This window comes from Pinus tabuliformis, chromosome 9, assembly GCF_031772625.1.
Source record: "Pinus tabuliformis cultivar Carrire ecotype Pingquan chromosome 9, CPIR1, whole genome shotgun sequence".
NCBI classification, from domain to species: domain Eukaryota; kingdom Viridiplantae; phylum Streptophyta; class Pinopsida; order Pinales; family Pinaceae; genus Pinus; species Pinus tabuliformis.
In genome coordinates, this window is record NC_142307.1 from 642342389 (window position 1) to 642361928 (window position 19540).

The 19540-nt window shown below is 35.2% G+C and overlaps 1 pseudogene across 1 annotated transcript; it reads left to right on the top strand.

Annotated features, from left to right (window-relative positions):
- Window positions 1-6049: 6049 nt before the first annotated feature.
- Window positions 6050-8055, top strand: LOC149150281 (uncharacterized; annotated as a pseudogene). The gene is made up of 3 exons (XR_016262677.1): window positions 6050-6782; window positions 7163-7312; window positions 7433-8055. The product of XR_016262677.1 is annotated as an uncharacterized LOC149150281 (transcript).
- The last annotated feature ends 11485 nt before the right edge of the window (window positions 8056-19540 follow it).

A 19540-nucleotide genomic window follows, 5' to 3' on the forward strand; every position in this document is an offset into this window, starting at 1 on the left:
AATTTATAGCAATTAATTTGATTATTGATTATTTTTAGTTTAATATTGATCAAATATAAGGCTTAATTTGGAATAATAGATATGTGTCTCTTAATATTATTAAAAAAAATATTTCTCAAACATTTTATTAGACCATAACTTAAATAATTTATTGTAAAATTTGCATGATACAATGCCATGTGGATAACTATCTCATAGACTTTCTATACAGCTTGAGTGGGCCTAATGGTTAAGAGCATGTGTTTACTCCTAAGAGGTCACAGGTTTAAAAACTAGAGGGGGCTATAGTATGTATGCCTTCGTAGGCTTAGCAATCAAATAGTTGCGGAGAGGTGGCTCCCTTGTCCCACAAACAAGAGGTGTATGGGCGTTTGGCTTAGTTGTGACTTTAAAATTGGATAATAATAATACCATAATTTATGAATACAATTATAATATTCATGCCATAATTTTTAGATATTTGTGTAATAATATTTTATTGTAAGCTTTGCAGGAAACCACCCAAATGTAAAATCCTTGAAAATAACTCATACTTAGGTAAATAACATATTTACCATAAATTACTACCCACCATAATGTAAGAAGTATTTACAGAAAAAATGAATACAATTTCTCCACTTTAAATATCAATTGATTTGTCTTTTGACCACTATTAATTTAGCTTTGACCAATGCAAATTATGATATTTAACTTTGAAAAATAAATAGAGAATACAGTGTGTCACAAACTTTATGTTTCATGCTAACACTTCCCATTTCATATTTCCAGTTCTAACTTTGCCAACTCATGCTCAAATTTGATCCTATATGCAATTTTTCTAAAAGTATAATCTCTAACTTGAATGACATGGACAAAACTTCCCTATATTATATTTGTTATATTATATTTTTGTAAGATATACAATAATTAGTTTGTGCCTTTGACTTCATATTAATTTGTATCTTGACTAAATAGTTTACGCATTATTTTAAAGTTTTACATTATTTTGAAATATATATATTTATTTGATGATTAGTTAGTTAATTAGAAATTTTATTACCATAATATTTTTATTAACAAATAGATATATATTTATAATTAAAACATAATTTTTTAAATTATTTCACCAAAAATTTTAGATACATTCATTAGCAATCAATTCAATGTCTCTAAACTGCAATTAAATCATAATTAATTCAAATGCATTAAAACATTTAAAATAAATAAATATAAATTATCATACAACTCTTATTCATATTAAAAATAATTGGAATTAAATCACTATTTGCACACCACTTAATCTTTAAAGCTCAATATTTCCTTCTTCATAAAAGTTTTTAACATAATTATTACTTAATTTTCTAATTTCACTTTTTCACTTACCTTCTTCTTTCTATGTGTAGAATTTTGTAAACTTTTGTCAGTTAGGAAAAAATAATTTATATAATAATGGAAAAATCAATTTTAATATTTCCTTTTTCATAAAGTTTTTAACATAATTATTACTTAATTTTCTAATTTCACTTTTTCACTTACCTTCTTCTTTCTATCTGTAGAATTTTGTAAACTTTTGTCAGTTAGGAAAAAATAATTTATATAATAATGGAAAAATCAATTTTAATATTTCCTTTTTCATAAAGTTTTTAACATAATTATTACTTAATTTTCTAATTTCACTTTTTCACTTACCTTCTTCTTTCTATCTGTAGAATTTTGTAAACTTTTGTCAGTTAGGAAAAAATAATTTATATAATAATGGAAAAATCAATTTTAAATGTCAGAGTACCCCTTTTTCATAGTAAAAATTTGAAGTAACTTTACCCGTAATTGGTAATCTGATCTGGGTAGGTGAACACACTTTAAGGTTCTTTGCCCCTTCAAAGGTTTGATAGCATCATTGAGTATTCATTTTAATTGGTCAATATTAACTCAAAACATCTCAAAGGTTGAGAAGGTTCGTTAATATCTTTAAAAAACAACTTTCTAATATTTATACTTACAAGCTTAGACTATCCTAATTACAACCATTACACACCTTGTTAATTGTTTGCATTGATGAATACAAACCATATACTGTATATGGATTAAAAAAAAACTTCATTTAATAATTTTTTTACCAATTCCTTTTCAAAGTAATCAAAAAAATTTCTTCGATCCATCACATCCACAGTGTCTTCCATCATGACTTGTACCTCCAAAGTACTAACTTTTTCATACAGTGTCCTATGTCACATTGTAATGTCCTATATCACATTGTAACTCCATCGAAAGATACATTGTGTAAATCCATTTTTCCAAACGAGGGATCACCTGAATATCATGCAGGAGCTCTTTATTATTCAGTTAGTGCCACTGCTTGACATTAGAAAATAACTTCAATGAAAGTTTTAATATCCTACTAAGTTTCGGTGTGAATAGGGATGTTTATTATGAGACAAGCTTCTGAGTATGCACATCTTAGTGTAAAATTGTAACATGCATGGTGATGTAATGATAATAAATAAGTTTAAATTAGATTTATTATTTTAATGGTATTTTAAAAGTGAAATGTTTAATAATTTAATTTTGTTATAAGAATCGATTACGATATTTATATTGTAAAATTAACAAATTAATAATTATATTTTGTCTAGTATTTTTTCTTATTTTTATTTTCACTTTGATAGAGAGTTTAGAGAGATATCTTAAAACTAATGTGATTTTATTTCTTAGTCTTTTGCACCTCAATCATGGCCAATTTTTTTGCTAAAATAGTTATTGACTGCTCATTAGTCATGACATATGACAAACACTTCCATTGAATAAGCATAGGCCACATGAAACCTTAAATGAATTTATCTTAAGAGCCATACACATTGATATGGACACTGAGCATGATAGAGGAGCATTTAATGGGAACGTTTGTCTCGTTTTTTGTGGTGAGGAGTCATTGATCAATGGATAACCAATGACCATGTAGATAGAAATTCTTCACTATCAATGAGCCCATTACCAAGAGAACCACTTAGGTTTCTAGGTAAATCATTAACTGTTAAAAGTTGCATTAAAAAGGATGGTTGTGGAAAAGTCAAGTAATTAGGGCAAATTACAATTTTTATTTGTAAGGTTCTAAGTTCAAGATGCAAAATTGAATCAAGTTTTGTCTTTTAAAAGACTTGCAATCATAGAAAAACTCTATTTATCTTAGTAAGTATATTGTTGTACATATCTTTAAAGTAAACATATTACTTAGAAAAACATAAATTAACAAGGAAATAAAATACTAGTTGTTTAGTCACTTCTAGGATTCTACTAATTCATGCTTCTTTATAGTTGTCGCTTGTAGGGTCTTGCAATTCTACTCAATATTTGTATCTTGAAAAACATTTCCTTGTTCTAATTTCATCTTGGGAGTTTTCATTTCCTAAAGGTTCACAATGAATCTATTGAGGGTGGAAGAGTTTGAATGAGAGGGGGATTGAACACACTAGCTATGATATCAAGTCGAGACACAATGCACTATATTCATCATTTTACCAAATTGAATTGGATAGGGACCTCCACATTTTTATTGCATTCGACTCCATATATGAGTAGATCTCATTTTCCCAATCTCTCAAGTTCAACACTTGTCTTGTTGTATCCACAACACAACTATCTTGGGGCATGCTTCTTTGTTAGTGTTTTTGCTCAAAATTTGATAGCCACCTTTTCCATAGAATCCTAGCATTAACAATACCACAACAAGCTTCTCCCACATCCTTTATACATTGTTTAAACCCCTTCTCAAATTCATTCAACTCACGAAGAACACAATGCCTCTTGTTGCAAAGGAAGTGTACCATCCTAAATTGAGATGATAGAGAAATCAAGTTGACACAGAATCTAATAGAAAGATAGGTGTGTACACATGGAGCCAAGGGAGAGGAACTCCCTCGTTTGCTTAGAGTTTCCAAATGTTAAATGTTTTAAGATTAATATAGTTAAAAGAATGAAAGACTATAAACCCAAGATAAATTGGAATTGACATTTATCCCAATTATGTAACCCAAATTGATCACCAAATAGGCTCCCCATTCAATTCATAATTATTTGCACAAGTAAGAGAAGGAGGGAAGTGATGCTACATCATTGGGTCATTAACTATTGTTAAAAGGAAGCCCCTATCATTTATAATGTTACACTATGGGGGAAGTTGAAAGGAGCTCCTTCATTTACTTGACATAAACTTAAATGTAATTTAACACCCAAACTCACTTGTTGGTCTACAATTGAGTTATAATCTGGAAGGACACAAAAGAACTTAATCTTATCAAGACTATGCAATTATTGTAGTATTATTTTCATCAAGCAAACTATGAGTGGTTGTTTAGGGAGAGTTTTCCCTTTTTTTATTGAAGGAATTATCATTGAAACACCAACCAAGGATGTCTCCCAACCCCTCATGCATTAAGTGGTAAGAAGCTTTTGAATAAAATAATGTCTTCACTTCATTTTTAATGAAAATTTCAATTTGCCAAGCATATCCAATTTCTTGATTTCCTTTGGAGTGAAAAAAGACTTACCTTGACCTTGTCACTTCACTCACTGTTCATTATTGATATGCTTGTTTATACATTATTAATGTTCCTCTCCATCAATTCAAACAAATTTATATAAATGAATGAATAGCTATGCAAGTAGGGAGACGTCTAAGGGACATAATTGTCATAAATTTCACAACATTTTTCTAATTATTGTATTGTTATTAATGTTTCTTTTGGTCAATTCAAACAAATTTCTATAAATAGATGAATAGATAGGAAAAAAGAGTAAATGTTCAATACTTTATAGGTGTCCCACATTATTATATTGAAAGACATTTTTTACAATCCAAATAAATGAAATGTATAACACTAAATAATAAATACAAAATAAAGATAAATATAATATAAACTTCAAAGAAATAAATATAATACTAATTCCCAAATAAAATATAAAAAATATATTAAATTGAATAAACATAAATATAATTTTAAAATAAATCCATATTAAATTATATAACTAAATATTAAAGAGATTATAACTTTAAAAAATTTAATGTCTACAAGCTAAAGATAGCTTACCTATAAGACATATTACTTCTTCATTTATTTGATGTAAATTTAACTACTAATTATAAATAAAAACATTTTTAACTTTAATCATCATAATCATAAAAAATAAATAAAGACAAATATATTAAAGTAAAGTGAAAAATAATCCTACAAAATAAATAAATACATATATATTAAAGTAAAGTAATATATATGAAAAGAAATAAATCTTTAAAAATAACATGTTATAATCATAAAAATAATAAATAAAACAAAATAATATATTTTTTAATTAATATTTTATAAATATTTAATTGTAAATAATTTCCTTTTCTTTATTATGCTTAATAAAGTCGGAATAGATATATATCTATGTTAATTTTATGATGCTCTGTTAACCACCCTGAAACTTAAATATATCCGTTCATGTTCTCCGCAGAATACTGCTCCTCACCAGCCTGTCACTTGAGATATCTGGGAGAAATTTATTGAACACTTTATTAAGCGAGACAGAGGTATATAAGTATTTTTTAGAGGGAGAAAAAGTTATTTTAATTTAATTGTCAAGTTAGTAGTGAGACTGTTGTTATTTGCTGTTATTTATTAGTGTAGTTTGATTTATTATTGTTATTCAAGGAAAATTAAGTTGTTTGGAAGTATCAGCTTGTAACGGAGTAAGTTTTCATTCCTACGAAATATTTCTAAACCTTGAATTGTTACCCTATTTCTTTATGTCCCAAAAAAACAAACTCTTAAGTAAACAAAAACAATTTTACAGATATCGATAAAAAAAAATATTATTTTATTATATATAAATGAAAATATATTTATTATTTAATTTCTTAAAATTTACTGTTGCTATTTACACCCTAAAATAAACGCTATAAACAAATCAAAACCCATGTATCTTCTTTATTTTATAAATACTATAAACAAATCAGTAACCATATATCTTGTTTAACTTGAACCCACAAGACAAACAAGATGTACCGAACCAGTCCAATAAACCCAGAAGACAAACAAAATATTCACCATAGCAATCCAATCCAATAAGATCCTTCCCATAGTTATTACTATGCATTATGAAAAAAAGGAAAAAGGGCGTAAAAGGTGGACCGGATGCATGGCGAGTGTCCACACGGCTAAGAATATGGACTGGTTAGAATTAAAAAACTCTGGAAATGAACGAACAAAGCGGAAAAATCTATGAAGAGGCTAAGCAGATAAAGAAACGAAACACATGAAAGGATCTGACAGCCACTGTATTGGTCGGCCCAGACCCACCCTCCGCTCTTTATTCTTCCTCTCTTGAATGGGATTAATGATCACAACTTACACTGAACTGTAACCGTTGAAGTACTTCACATTGGATCGCTTTATATACATATTTAATCAATCTAATCACTCCTACATTCTCAAGCACACTCGATCTTTCAACGGAAATGTTTTCTTAAAACAAATCTGCTGTTTCTTGATTGCTCAGTCGGTATGTATAATTTGTTTCATTCTACCTGCCCTTCTATGAACAGAGATCCCTTCTCATCATCGGCTCACTAATCAACAGCCTCTGATATTGACCTTTAATTTTTTTATTTGTGAGATGACTGGAGACTGAACTGCATTAGGTGGGCTGTGAGCTGCAAGCTTTCTGTTCGGATTTATAAGGTGGATATGTCAGAATGGTGGAAACTTTAGCACAGGGGAACAAATAAGACAATAAGTCTCTGGCCTCTTTCAATGGCCGATCAGGTGCATTTCCTTTCACTTCTTCTGTTTCTCTGGTTTTGCTGTCTGTTTGAAGGCTTTGAATCTTCATGCTCATGATGATATATGGTAATATTGTGGCTGTGAAATGGGTATATGGTAGAAAATTAAACTATGGATAGACAGTTTTGCTGTCTGTTTGAAGGTTTTGATCTTCATGGTCATGGTGTATTAATTGGTAATATTGTGACTGTGAAATGGATTTAGGCATTTTAGCAGATGGGTTATTCTCATTTATTCAGAGTAATGGGTGAATGGAGTCTGTTTAATCGGATAGAGTCTAGATTGGGAGATAGTTCTGATGTTGGTTGTAGATTGGAGCCTGCAGATACTAAACAAATGGGCTCTCTGCCTACTCTGAACAGAATGAAGGATGGCCACTTGGTTTGCAACCGTTGCATGTAAGAGATAGACTGATGGAGAATCACATGTTAACAGAGCGTAATACTTTCAGTAGTTTGATAGCTGTTTCTCCAAGTATTTCTTCAGATTCTTCGTCAGATTTAGACACCGAGGTAAAATTCCACATTTTCTTAGTACACACACATGTACAATCCTTTATATTCGGATGTTTAAGGTTTAGATCTTTCTCCCCAAAATTATTAATGAATAATGAGTTTGTTGATGGATGGCAGTCAACCAAGTCTTTCTTCTATGATAAGAACACAACCCTTGGAAACCTAATTGGAATTGAGTCTAATTTGGCAGTTTCTATCAGAGTTCTTGATGGTTGAGAACATCCATCCTCAGAGACACCTAGAAGACATATATGAAATTTGAGGTCCAAGTCATGGTGGGAATTGTGTTGAAGCTCTTCTGGCTGTGATCAAAACAATATGTCTCCTTCACTCAGGCAATTCTTGAAGTTGAGATAAGGATAGCTACTTAAAATAGACAAGAGATAATGTACCTCAATATGATGTATGTTGAATTTCTTGTAGGAAAGACAACCTTGATTCCAATCCTCTCTTTGCAGATGGTCAAATCCTTCCTCCCCCTCTTACGGACCAAATACCCTCTATCAGTAGAGATCAGATTGATATTCATCCATCATGGGCACAGGGTGAATGGTTCACCAGTGATACTAATTCAAGAGGAAGTTTTGTCAGAGCTCACCATCATAGAAACCATTCTTTCAGATTGCGGGTGCCCACATTCTTTTCTGGCATTTGTGGCTGGACTAGTATAGAGGCCTAGAAAATCTGCTTCCAAATCTGCGCTTTAGCAAGGATAATGTAGGTGTCTGAACTTTGTGATTTTTTTATGTGTGCAAATCATAGTATGACGACCAAGATAAGTTGGAAAAATTATTTGTTTCTCAAAATATGCAGAGTGAGTATCATTGGGTGATCTAAATTTCCATCAAATTAAGCATTAGAAGAGTGTAGAGTGGTGTGTAGATTCATTGTTACCAGATAAGCTCCAGAGTTTAAATAGGCTGGCTGTTCATCAGTATAGTGTCTAAAATAAATCCAAATGTTTTCAGAATTGCTTCGAGGGATATATTCACACTTATAGCACCTTAAAGAGGAATGAAATGAGTGCTAGCTCTGTAGTTGTCAATAAGAATCTAGTTTCACTTGACAAGTTTTAGTGTTACCTTGCTTTTATTGAGAGAAAACCCATTTTGCAATTATATCACTAGATATGTGTATCGATCTTTAACACTAATGATGATCATGTTTCTTGGTTGTTGCATTTTATGGATTGTCATAGTGCTAGTATTTAGAAATGCGGGGGAGGCATGATGTAAAAGATAATGATAGAAACCTATGATGCCACAGGAATATTGACTATGTATGAAGTTGCATTAATGTGTAAGAATTACCTATACTAGCCTTATTGGTGTTTTTTGTATTGAGAATTTTCTTGAAAGACTGGAGCAATGGACAATAGTGAGACTGACAGAATTCACAGAATTTGACACCTAGAAAAGAGACAAATTAAGACTATTTTGAACACCTGAAGAGCAGCACAGGCATAGGCCAACACAGGAAACAAATGAAACACCTAAAGCACAATGAAACAACAGTATCAAGAAGTTTGCAGGCCTCAAAACAATGCGTGGAAAGAAATATTGAACAATAAGAATCAATCCATTACTTGGATAAGCATAAATGATGGTGCTGCAATCTTTAAACATTCGTTAATATATAACAGGCTCCCAAACTAATCTTAATGTAGCTCATCAAAATTTGGTAAGATAAAATCATTTTTGAGTTTGCAGATCAGCTTATGAGTCATGACCTGATATGTAGGTTACTTTGTGTCCTAGAAAGTTCTTGAAACAGAAGGCAGATTCAAGCTTTTGTGGATTGTTTAACTGTTTGACCTATACAATCAAATATTCATGTTGTCTCTCCTTCCTGAACAGACTTGATTTTAGGTCAAATAGTCTCATCACCGTAGAAGCATTTCTTGTTCGTTAGCAAAAACATCCAATGCTATGAGGATGGATGCCTAATAAGCATGGAGTTATATTTGAGCCCTATGCTTTGCCAGCTTTATATTGTTCTTCATGATAACTCTGAATTATTTGACTTTTTCTTCAAACAATACAAATCTTGAGTTTATTGGACAGTGATGAGTTTTTCTTCAGCAACTTCCATGGATGTATTTTTCTGTACTATTATTATTCAGAAAGTATCAGAGCAGATTGGAAGTATTGGCTGCTAGGTAAAAGAGGAGCAATAATTGTTACTTTCTGTTGTTCTATCAGTAGGTTAGCCTAAAAATGTGATGTCTTAGTACTCTGCTGAAAAATATGACAAAGCATGATCCAGCTATATTATATACATAGTGTTCTGGAATTTTGCAATAAATTTAAGAAAGTAGTCATGCGGAAATATCCGAACAGGAGGGGGCTTCGTTCTTTTTCTCAAATTGACTGCTGAGTAAAAGAGGAGCAATAGGAAACAGTGACAATATTCACATGGGTTTGTTTTCTTCTTACTGTAGTGTACAGAAGGCATTGATGAGAATCATACAAATGAATTGGAAAACTTTCACAGAATGGCGGAATCCATATCAAAGACCTAATTTTAGGTTAATTCAGCACCCATGTCATCATAATGACTTTGGCACTTCCTCATTTTCCTCAGATTGACTGCTGAGTGAAAGGGGAGCAATAGGATATAGTGACAATGTTCACGTGGGTTTCTTTTCTCACCATATAAAAGCTCAATCAAAGCTCAAAGCTCAACACTCAAGCCTAAGTTTAGGTTTATTCAGGTCCCATGTTCCTTAATGACTTGGGGTTTCCTTCTTTTTCTCAAATTGACTGCTGAGTAAAAGAGGAGTAATGGGAAACAGTAACGATGTTTACATGAGTTTCTTTTCTCCTTACCGGAGTGTACAAAAGGAATTGATGAGAGTCATACAAGTGAATTGGGAAACTCTCAGGGGCGGAATCCATATCACAACTCAACACTCAAACCTAATTTTAGGTATATTCAGTGTCCATGTTCTCACAATGACTTGGAATATCTGTACAAGCAAATTTTCAAGCCAAAGCTAGTTATAGGTCAAGCAACAACATCATGCAAAGTGCCAAATTGCACACCCCACATATTTACTAATAATGTTCCCAAAAGGAATGGATGAGAATGGTCCAAGTTCATTGGGATATTTTCACAAAAGGAATGGATGAGAATGGTCCAAGTCCATTTTCACACAAGTGCAGAATCCATGTTGAATCTCTAGGCGGTTCAAATCTAACTACATGTTTCTTGAGCACCTATCTCATAATGGATTGGGAGCTCTACACGAGCAAATCTTCTTCGTTAAAATTAATCCTCGGACAAACAACATAATTGTAAAAATGATCCACTTCACATGCAACATTTCCCCTAATTACCCTTAATAGTGATGACACCACTATATGGGGCTAAATTGGTAAATGCTAATAAACTCCGTGTTAGTTTATGGACTTTTATGTAATGCTTGCATTTGGGTTTCAAATTGGTTGACTAGAAAGTTCATCTAACAACTTTGACATGTTAAATTTTAGACTTTTGTGATCCATATTGTAAATGAGAATGTCTTTCGGATTAATCACATCATTAGGATTTGGTTGACATCCCGAACCAACTAATGTGGTTCATCCTCAAGACAAAGGTTTGTCTTGAGGATGAACCACATTAGTTGGTTCGGAACGTCAACCAAATCCTAATGATGTGGTTAATCCGAAAGACATTCTCGTTTACAATATGGATCACAAAAGTCTCAGATTTAGTTTTGACATGATTGGCAATTTACTATTTACTAATTTATTTAGCTTGAGAAGATGGGAGCGTAGTGAGCCATATAATTTGGCAAAGAAAGAGAATGATAACTTGTAGAGACTTTTAAGGATGTTTTATATTTGTTGTGCATTTTAGAGTATTGTGGGATATGACAATAAAGAAATTGAGATTTTGTTAAACATTTTAATTGTATTCTATGTACCATTTTAGATTTTTTCCATTTAAAAAGATAGAATATATTTGATTAAAATTTTATTCCATACTTATATTAAAGTGTATAAGCCTTTCTAAATCTTAGAAATTCTTATTTGTTGTGCATTTAAGAGTTTTGTAGGATATGATAATAAATAAATTGAGAATTTGTTAAACATTTTAATTGTTTCCTATGTACCATTTTAGATTTTTAAAAAGATAAAATATATTTGATTAAGATTTATTCCATACTTGTATTAAAGTGTATAAACCTTGGTGAACCTTAGAAATTCTTAAAATGACAACTAAAAAATATATAGTTATATATTTCTAAATATTCAAATTCTAATGGATTTTATATAGTTTTTAGAAAATTTTGGCAATATTTAGATTAAAATAATTTTATCCTATAGAATTTGGGCAAATCATTTTTAGAAAAAATGGAAATTGATGAATCCTTTTGTGGAAAAATACATGGGAAATTAGCATATGGGTGAAATTTATCCCTTGAAATTTTCCTTGATTAGATTTCACATTAAGATGATAACATTGATATTAAAATGATTTATTGGAAGATAGGTAAAAGTCAAAAGCTACAGTGTGGATGGACGAAGCTTTACGGATTCCTTTTCATGGGATAAGGCATACCATTTAGCAGTGGAATTGAGCTAACTCGAAAATTACGTTATTGGTTGAGGAAGCCATAATGCCTCATATTTAAGGAATAATGGATATTATGGAACCTATGAATCAAATCCCCCAGTACAATTATGGTAATGGACAAAATGGGATAAGAAGATTGAGTGCTATGAAATGCACCAAATCCCAACTAAAAGGATTTTATATTGTTCTCAATGCCTTGAATTCAAACATCTTTTTAACAATTTTGAGCTTAGAAAGGGGAGATGATTTGAACTAATCATAATAGAAATCCTTTTGCGAGGAACATCAATGGTTGAAGGTTCAATCATGGGAATAATGACAATTGAGATAATCAAATTAAAGATTGTATGAATTAGTGATCACTTGATATAATTCTCACTCATCAAATAGACTAAATTTAAGGCTTAAATTATAAATATGTAAACTATCATTTTTCTTTCAATTAAATCTTGTGGAGGATTATCCAAAGTCCATTTTGGCATCCTACACCTATAAAGGTTTGCATTTGATTGGTGAGAAATGTAGGAGTGCAAATGAAATGATGGCAATAAATTGAAAACAACTCATTGGAATGAATTTGTTACTAGTTTTAGTCTCAACTTTGAGGTGTATTCCTTAGAATATTACTTCTTATCCTTTGATAATATGAAGCACTAAATCACTATCATCCACTATTTTAGTATTCTAAAGGTTCAAGAAAATGCTTTCAAAAAAACCATTTCTTTGTGACATATAGTTTCCATGTATATAGTTTAGTTATAAGAATTGATGTAGAGTTATTTTTATACTTTTTGCTTTTATTCATATGGAATACCATATAAGGGGACCTTTATGTAAACTTTTTGAAGTGGACAAAGTCGTTTGGGCTAAAAATATGGAAACAAATAGTTTGGTTTTTGGCATAATATTAATATGTTAAGGATATTTATATACCACTTTTTTGTTCCAAAAGGGCTTTAAGAAAGTTGTTTAAGCATTTGGTATATGTAATTTTGAACTCATACAAATAAAATTGCGTTTTTTTTGTTGGAGGAAAAAACAAAATGAAAAGAATTGTTCTAGGTATATTTCAAAATCTTGTAATTTGTTACTCTTGAGGAGACCATTCAATAGGGATAGGTTTATCAAGAGATTTCTAGAGTCACTTTATAAAAGGAATTTCTTCAAACCCCCCAAACAAGAATGGGTGATACTAAAGGAACTCCAACACTTAGTTCCATTTTTATCACACCTATAAAGGTAAAAAGGCACACTGTACTATCTTGGTTGATTTCTGTGAAAAGTGGCCATGGTTTAAATTCAAAGAGAAGTGATCCAAGGTACACAATTGCAATAGTACTAAGAAGATCTTCATTGATATTTTGGAAGAGAAATCACTAAAGATGGATGAAAATAAACAAGAGAAAATCACATAAAATGAGGATGAAATTACTAACATGGATAACAAAGACAATTTTGAGATTCCAACATTTTCCCTTACTGTGATGGAAATAATTAATATTGGAGCATGATGGTAAGGAGCAAGGTCAAGGGGCGGAATGAGGTTGCATTATTTATTTGGTAATGCTTATAACTTCATAGATTCCAAGATAACAAGATTGTTGGGGTTGGAATTCAGCACATCACCAAATTTCCAAGCCTAATTCCTAATGATCATATGATGGAGTGCATAGAGGTGGTTAAGAATCTAAAACTACATTTAGATTGACATGAACTAAGTTTTGCTTTTTATGTTGTACCTTTATCAAGGGATAATGTGGTCATATGAGGGCAATGGTCAAAGATTTGGTCAAATGTTGTAGGACTTTGGATGAGATTCATATGAAACTTGAGGCAACACAATGATTGATCATTGTTAGAACATTTTATTTTTTTACAGAAACGGTTATGATATTTCATTAACTGTGTGGCCCAGAACCACAGATTCGGTTACATAGAGCGGGGTAGAATTCTGCACGACTTTTCAGCCAGCGAAATATATCACCTACTCTTAATATTCGCCTCTTTTTACATTTAACGAAGTGGGCTTCTGTTGCTGATATTCTGAGATGAAAGATGCAAATAAACTGTTGTAGAAGAATGCAAAAAAACATGGCGCTTTAGGGGATTGGATCCCAAAGAATTTCATTGTCTTTGAGGAGGGAACCTGCATCTAGCTGAACTGCCTTATTAGCCTCCTTGTCTGCTTCTTTGTTATTCGTTCTCAGAACATGAAAGAACTTCAGCTTCATGGATTTAGTCATGCCTTTGATCCTTGAGAGAATCCTTGCAAGCTGCAGGTCCTTTGGGATGGATTTGTTCACCAAAGCTTGGATGATCACCTGAGAGTCTCCGAGGACATTTGCCTCCTTGTAGTCCAGTTTTTGAAGGAATTTGGTACCTTGGAAGAGGGCCATCGCTTCGGCTTGAATGCTTGAGGAGTGTCCTAGCCCCCAAGCGAATCTATGTACTGTTGTTCCCTCTAGAATGATGATAATACCTTCGGCTCCTGCAGTGCCTGGGTTCCCTTTTGCAGCACCGTCGAAGAAGAGGGAAGGGAGAGTTTGATTGGACAACCATATTTGGAAGTCGATTTCATTCTTTCAGATTTGCCAATCTTCGCTATAAGAGGGGGGGCTAATTACTTTTGGGAATTTGAAATTTAGAGCAGATCCCAGCTCTATGTCTTGCTGACTTAAGTTGGTGTCATCACCTTTATCCTCCAGCCATTCCACTAATTGGCATTTTGCTGTGCTAGCCACTAATCTGGAGTCCTGTTCTTTAATTTTGGAAGATCCTTCGGTTCCTTTCCAGCCAGACTTGCCAACTGATGAACTTTGGTAAAGCGCTCCAAGCTGACCTGACTGTTTTTTTCTTTGAGGGATATCGTGGGTAATTTGCCATCCAACTTGCAAACAATTCCGAAACTGATGAAGGAAAGGTGAATTTATAATTCCAGGAGAAAAGGAGCTCCTGCCATATGGAGATTGCAAACCTGCATTCAATCATGATGTGAAATGCGGAATCTGTATTTTCCTTGCAGAGAGAGCATCTTGACGGACCATAGAAGCCCCTTTTTTGGATCCTATCTTCAGTCAAATTTTCTGGTGGCAGAGGAGCCAACAGAAATGATCTACCTTGGGATTGAAGGGATTCTCCATATGCCAGTCCATGGAGCAGGGTTGGGAGGCACATGGGGCCTCTCAAGACATTTGACATATCCCTGGGCTACAGAGTATCCTGATCGACTTGTTCCCCATCCTCTCGAGTCATGTTTGCTCGCTAGAGTTGGAGCAAGGCCATGCAACTGCGTTATTAATGAATTCAGATCGAGACGCAGATTGTCTGGAACTGCGAGTTGCTTCCAACCCGACCACACGTTGCCGTTCCATGTTGAGAGGTCCCATAAAGAGTTTATACTAGCCTCTGAAATCCAGCGCTGCAGATCTTGCATGTCCTTTGTCTCTGCCAGCGGGGGTCTATTTAGAATGCTGTCGTTCCAGATATGAATGTGCTTTCCGTTGCCTGGTATCCAGAAAGAGTGATTCCTAATCAACGCACTGGTTTTGCTGATAAATCTGCTGAAAGGTGTATTGAAACGATTCTTGGGTTGATCCAGGCATCGAGTTCTCGGCCCTCTGAAATACTTCTTCCAAAGCGCAGTATGCACCCAACCAGGCTTTGGAGCGATTATTTTCCAGATTAGCTTGGCTCCCATGGCTAAGTTTTGTGCTTTGAGATCTTTAAAGTTCAGACCTCCCTCCTGAAAAGGTCTGGTAACTGTATCCCAATTTACAAGAGAGATTTTTTTCTCGTTTTGTTTGCCTCCTTTCCAGAGGAAAGTTCTGATTAAGTCCTCCATTTTATTTACGATTCCCATAGGTGCCAATAGAACCGAGAATTTAAATAGAGGCAGGCTGCTAAGCACTGCTTTTATGAGCACTGATTTCCCAGCTATGTTTAACCAGGAGGACCCCCAAGCCTGCATTTTTGATTTAAATTTGTCTAATTGAGGCAGCCAATCTTTACTCAAAGCCCTTGAATGGAAAATGGGCAGACCCAGGTATTTGAAAGAGGACCATGAAGTTGAGATTGCGAAACCGAGGCAACGGGCAATGGAGCTTGCAATTGAAGCCAGAATATTCCAGCAGTAGACATGACATTTGGCATTGTTTAGAGCACTTCCAGAGATCTTACAATAGACTTCCAGGACTTCTTTGAATTTGGAAGCTGTCTGAGTAGTTGCTGCCCCCAACAGAAGAGTGTCATCCGCGAAGAGGGCGTGGTTGATACTTTTGACTCCTCTAGCTATGCATAAGCCAGCGATTTCTTGGTCTTGTTGCTTTTGAAGAAGATAAAAACTTAGAACAGAGGCCTGGAGGACGAAGAGGAGAGGTGACAGAGGGCACCCCTGCCTCAGCCCTCTAGAGGCTTTGAAGAAATCAACAGCCCTTCCATTCACCAATGGGGCAATCCATGGCTCCGAAATGCAGGCTCTGATCCACTTAATGAATCTTGGACCGAACCCCATTTTTTGCAGCACATCAAATAAGAAACTATGTCTAACACGATCGAAAGCATTTGCAAGATCAAGTTTTATAACCATACCTTTTTCCTTTCGGTGAAGACTGGACTGAATCGCCTCTTGAACCAGAACGAAGTTGTCCACCAATTGCCTACCTTGAATAAATCCACCTTGATTGTCCGGGATGATTTTGGGGAGGATTCTTTTCAACCTGTTTGCTATCACTTTAGTTATAACTTTATACCCAATGTTGCATAAGGAGATTGGGCGAAATCTACTGAAAGTGTTTGCTCCTTTCTCTTTGGGGAGAAGGGCGAGAAAGGCTGAGTTTGTGCATCCACCAATCTTCTGACAATTTTGAGATTTCTGTATCATTTTGCAGAATTCCTTTTCTACTATCTGCCAGCAGGCCTGGAGAAACCTGGGCGTAAATCCGTCTGGTCCCGGGGCTTTATCGGGATCCATTGCAAAGAGAGCTTCCTTAATTTCCTTCTGCGTGATTTCGGCTTCCAGAGACTGATTCATTTTATAGGTGATCAAATTTGGGACTGCATCCATCAGAGCAGCGTTAGATTCAGATCCTGGCTCTTCTCTATACAACTGTTCAAAGTGGACTGAGGCTGCCTTTTTTATGCTATTAAAATCCTTCAAAACATAGTTGTCATCTTTTATTTCATTGATGGAATTGTGCCCTTTTCTAGCTTGGGTTTGTTTGTGAAAAAAAGAGGAGTTTCTGTCCCCAGATTTAAGCTAGAGGCTCCTGGACTTGAGCCTCCAGTATTCTTCCTCTGCACGACAGGCCTTGTGAAAGTTTTGTTGAAGTATGACCTCCTTTTCCAGCTCTTCTTTAGTGATTTCGGCTGTTTCAATATGCAGGTGCTGACTTTCTAACGCACTTTGAGCTTTTTTCCTTTCTGCTGCAGGGTTTGGGAGGGTCTTGGCCCAGGATTTCAGCATGCCTTTGACTCTTCTGAGTTTTTCTTCCCACACAAAGAATGCTGATCCCTTAACTGGCTCCTTCCAACAGTCTCTGATCTTTTCCATAAAATCTTTTTCATTGATCCAAAGGGAGCTGAATCTGAATGGAATAGGTCCCAGATCCTTGGGGGACAGCAGCTCAAGACTGATGGGCTTGTGGTCTGAAACGTTGTTTTGAAGAATTCTCATTCTGGCATCTAGTCCCAGGAGCAGAAAGGAACTTTGAACCAAAAATCTGTCGAGTCTTGCTGCTATGTGGCCCGGACCAATTCTTTTATTTGACCAAGTGAACGTGCCTTTAATCGGCTTAATATCTAGCAGATCCCAATCTTGCATGAGATCTTCCGCCCATTCTCTAGCCGGATCTCTGACTATGCTCCCACCTCTTTTTTCAGATGAGAGAAGGGTGAGATTTAAATCTCCGGTGATGATTATGTTTTCCAAATTTTCTTGCTCTGCCTGACTTTTGATGGAGTCCCAACAGATTTTTTTCTCACCTGCATTGTTAGGGGCATAAACATTGAAAAGACATATAATCTCCTTTGATTCTAGGTGCTACATTTTAAAAAAAATCCAATGCATATTCAGGGACTCAGAAATTAAAGAGAACTTATTTGTGTTCCAGAGTGCTCCAATTCCTCTCGATGCTCCGCGGGCCGAGATTGCATGCACTCCACTTTTGCTCCAAATTTTTTTGCTTGCTTGGAGGAAAGTTGTGTCCTCCAATTTGGTCTCCTGGATGAGGAGGATATCCGGGGCTTCCAGTCTTACTAAGCTCTTCATTGCTTCTTCTTTGACTACGGTACCCAATCCCCTACAATTCCAGGAGACTATCTTCATCATTTATTTTTGCCTTGATGAGATCCCTTGGAGCTCTGGGATTGGATCCTTGTCATCTTCGGGGTTTTTGCAAGGAGCTTCTCTAATGTTGGTTGGCTGCCCTGTAGCTTATCCTCATAGGTTTCTTGTTTTCTTTTTTCCTTTGCAGACTTACGTCCTCTTGTAGATCTTCTAGGAGACGATTGGGATTCCCCAATTTCTCCTTCTTCCTCTAATTCCTCAGTCTCTTGGGTTTCCTCCTCCTCTTCTAACATCCGCCCTTTGGACTTCTCTGGAACAGAGGGGGATATTTTGGTGGGGGAGACCTCCTTGGTGGCTTCTGTCTCTTGGGTAACCATGATTTCTGATCCAAGGATTTCGAACTTGTTCCCTTGGTTTTCCATGACTATTTTCTGAGCAGGGCCCGCTTGAGGGGCTTTGGCGTTTCCATTTGCATTCTTCTTGTGAGAGTTTTTGGCACGTTTTGCCTGGTTCCATCCTTCTTCCTTTCCTTTTTCTTCCATCCCTTTGGACGGGCAGTCTCTGGCAAAATGCCTGTAGACGTGGCACTTCCGACATTTGAATGGCAGTTGCTCATAATCCAGCATCTGTAGATGAGTCTAGGGGCCTACAACTATTTTGATGGCTTCCGGTAGTCCAACCTCCAGATCTACCTCCACACAGATTCTGGCACAGTCGTATTGGTCTTTACTGCTAGCTCTGTCTATAAATATTCCTAGGGTATTTCCGATGTGCTTCGGTGAATCCCAGTTCCAGCAATGTACTAGGAGGTTGGGAAGTCTCACCCACACAAGGACTGCTGTAGGCACATCCACCGCCGGATCAAAGTCTGGCGTCCATTTGTTTAAATACAGCCCTTGGGGGCCCATGAAGTACGAACCGTTTCTGAAAATGAGATCTTTGTCTTCTTTCGCAGAGAATTCAAATAGAAAATAACCTCTCTCGAGGAAGTAGGAGGTTACCTTGTTTTGGATCAGAGGTGCCTAGTTCCTGGCTACCCAGTTTTCGGTCGTCTTCGGAGAGGGCCAAAGTCCGGTAAACTATCTGACCAGGGCCCGATCTACTAGAGAAAGCGCTACTTGAATCGGTCCTTCTGGCGGTAGAGCGATCTCAGGGATGTCATCGATCCTTTTCACGAACTTAGCTGCTTCCATGCTTTTCTTCTTGGGTAAGGAGGCCAGTAGAGTTTTGAAAGCCTCTGCAGCAGAAGATGGATGAGGAGGGGGAGTTGGCTCCTCCATGGAAAGCCAACAGGCCCAGCCCTGGGGGCCGCAGCTTACCACTATGCCCTCGGCGGACCTTCGCAGATACAGGCAGATCCC